We start from the raw sequence: 3,495 nt of genomic DNA, 5'->3' as shown, positions 1-3,495 counted from the left end.
GTAAAAAATTTTATAAACTTAGCACAGAGCTAAGTTACAGGACTTAGAGAATAATTTGCTGATTGACAATATGGGTGGGTACGTATTTATTAAATTATAATAGAGATTCATAGACACCTGCTATTTCACTCTGAAGAAGACACTTAGGAAGAATAACAATAAAACATTTTTTTATTACAGTGAAAAATAATATTAGCACTTACTATGTAAGTTTCTTTGCTGAGCTGAATTTTGATATAAATCCTCCAAGCAAGCCTATGATATAGGAATCATCCCGTTTTACATTTGGGGAAACTGAGTCTTCGCAAGGTTCATGAACTTACTCAGGGTCTCAAACCTAGTAAGTTACGACACGGACATGTTTCTGACTCTGTGCTCATTGTTTCCCTGTGATACAAGCTGAAGAAATTACAGGACAGAGACACACTCAGCGATTACTCATTGAAACCAGGAACATATTGGCAACAGGCATTTGAAGGCAATGAGCCCATAAAAAGGACATTGGTCATCTGACACTGAGTTACTAACCTCTGTGACCCTCAGTGTCCTCATCTGTAAATGTGAGGTTAATTGTGGCATTTTCCCCAGGGGTTTGCTGTTAAAAAAAAATGTTGGAGGGTGTGTGTTTGCATATATGTACATACATATGCACATTTATAAATACATATGTGTGTGTGTATATACACATATATGCATTAGAGATAGCTGTGTAAAACAGTCTAATCCTTTTGGAAAGCAATAATAGGACAGTAAATAAAAAGAGCCATAGAAACGTCTGTATCTTTGGCCCAGGAATCCTACTTCTAGAAGTATAATCTAAAGCAATAATTCAAAAAACAAAAAAAAGTATATTTAATGACAGAGGAAAATGGAAATAATAAAAATATATATTAGGATAGCAAATACATTATACTTTACAATGTTGATGGAACATTGTGTAGTTAGCTACTAAATATTACAAATCCAGAAACTGTGTAACAACACAGAAAATATGTAACACGTGCTGCTAAGTGGATAAAAGAGTATGATACAAAGTGGCGTTCTAGCTAAATAGACAGGTGTTCTGGTAAAGGCAGGCAGAAAACTCACATTTGAGTCTGATGAAGGGAACGAGCCTCCTCCTTTCAGAAGTCCAGTTAACGTGGAGTGTTTCAGCAGCGCTTGTTTGAATGTTCTCCGTGACGGGAGCCTTGTGGTAGGTACAGGTGCTTCTGAAGATGCATAAACCTTAGGGAAGGAACATAAACACACAAGGGACATTTTTAAACTCAGCATGTAAAACAACCAGGAAATGGAAGTTTTAAATGTGAAAAATTTAGCAGATCACTTAAGAGAGATGGGTATTGAGGGAGGTGTGTTAACAGGTCAGGCCCTAACAGGATCCTGCCTAGAAGACCTAAAAACCAGAATGCTCGTGCGCGTGTTCTCCCCGTGACCCTCTCTCCGCTTGCTGGTCTATGATCACAGCCCAAAAGGAAGAGGAGGAAAATGTCGCAGTGTGCACAGTTTACTTAAGTTCACCGAAAACTGTACTCGAGTGTAGAAAAAGGGAGGAAGTCTGGTCAAGCCTGGGTGAGTCAACTTTAATCGCCCTCCGCCCAGGGCTCCTCCCTTCCCAAGGCCACCTCCCCTCTGTCTGTGCGCTTGACCCTTCCAAGGAGGGAACCGCAGCTGGGATGGGTGGGGCGAGGCCCGAGCCCCACTGCTTGGCCTCGACAGCCAGTTTGGGGGCCGGAGAGAGCAGGGCCCGGGGAATGACAGTTATCTACAAATCTCCTGGTTCAGGAACTTTCTCCTTCCTCTGTTCCCACGGAGTGTTAGGAAGGTCCCACTTGCTTCAAAATCCTATGTCCCAGAAACAGCTCGTGGCTTTTGAGCAGTGTAAGAAATAACCAGAGTGCTTCGTTAACCGTTTTTTGAAAGTACCCTACAGAGGCAAGGTGCGGTTAGTTTTGCTCCTGATGCACAAAGAGCGGCAGGGTGAGGCTGAGGAGGAATGGAGATCTTTAAGATAGAACCTGCCTCCGCTTCAAAGCAGACCGTAGCGTTCCTAGGCTTGAGGTACGGGAGGAAGGGGCAGGCAGCGGACGGACACGAACATCCGTGTTGTATGTGGAATATAAACTCAGATTTCTGAGGGAGGGTGCATTCTTTCCTTTAGAGATATTAGGATCATTTGAGCTCCCCAGTGATGCAGCCCTGAGCAGAAGCCGCTTGCATGGGTCTCACTGCTCAGTCCGCTGCCTGAGCCTGCTACATGGCCCCCATGTCCTTACTCCTTAAAAACCTAGATCATCTCTTTCCTTTTGCACCAGCAGTTGCTCTTACATTTCAGGCACGGGGATAAACACTGAAAGTTGTAAGCACAGTTCGAGGCCTTCACAACTTCTTTGGTCTCCTTTTAGGAGTCCAGTCTTGGGGAGCAACACCAGGCACCTATATGTGGAAGTGTCTGAGAAGTTCTGTAGCTTTTTGGAGTGCTCTGAGGTGGTTCTGGGAAGGAGAACAAGGGGCAGTGATTGTCCTCATTTTGCAGAGATCTGGAGAAGATGGCCGATTTGCCTGAGGCTTCAATAATTTTTCTCTAATGCTCTGCTACTTATTTCCAGTCTAGTCTCAGCACCCATACCCTCACATTCAGCAAATACTGAATTAGCGTGGGACGATAGCAAACCCCAGTCACCCAGACAACAACAGCAACATCCTGCGGGGAAAGCCTGGAGTGAGGGCGAGGGCTGGGGAAAGGGACGTGCTAGCTGGTGACAACGAGATGCCCATCGCTACCCTGTGTTTTGCATATGGACCCATTAGTTTAGAAATTCCCTTTTCTGTGTGGCCCAGCATCTTCCCACCAAACAAATAATTTACCGGTGAGAAATCTGTGTTTTTGCAACTGCTGAGTTGTTTTCGTCTTAAGTCTACCCAATGTAAATGTATCGAGGGAATGTTTGGCCGAAACACAACCAGGCTGTGCAACACCCTAAGAAAGCTAGTTACGCGTTGCCATGGTAACCGGGCCAGACTCCGAGCGAAGGGCAGAGTTCTTCCGATTCATCTACCGCGTCTGCAGATTGACTTCCTAGAAACAGAATCGTATTTCCCAGTCATCAGCACGGAAAGTGTTATTTTCATTAAAAAAAAAAAAAAAAAGTTGCAGTTTCAACTCGATCTAGTTGGGCCCTTTTCCCTGGTACCATTCCGTGTCTTTTTATCTCTGGAAGGTGGGAGTTGGTAATGGGATCCTTTGGAACTTACATCGATGCGTTCACTAATATGGTCGGGACCGCGCCGGTGGGGTTTGATGGTAATTACACTTTGATGGCTGGAACGTGACCTGTGAAATGAGCTGCTGGTTTCATTTTAACTCATAAGGGACAGAAATCCACCTCTCTCTGAATCCAGCCATAACCCCTGTTTTCAGACCCTGGGGAGAAGCCAGAAGTTTGAATGGCTTCTCCTGAGGCTAAACTACGGGGCCTCCTCCCTAGGAATTAT

The sequence above is a fragment of the Propithecus coquereli genome, unplaced genomic scaffold (assembly GCF_000956105.1).
Source record: "Propithecus coquereli isolate 6110/MARCELLA unplaced genomic scaffold, Pcoq_1.0 Scaffold26, whole genome shotgun sequence".
NCBI lineage: Eukaryota > Metazoa > Chordata > Mammalia > Primates > Indriidae > Propithecus > Propithecus coquereli.
The sequence above is the reverse complement of the archived record's forward strand: the minus strand, read 5'-3'. Positions refer to the sequence as shown.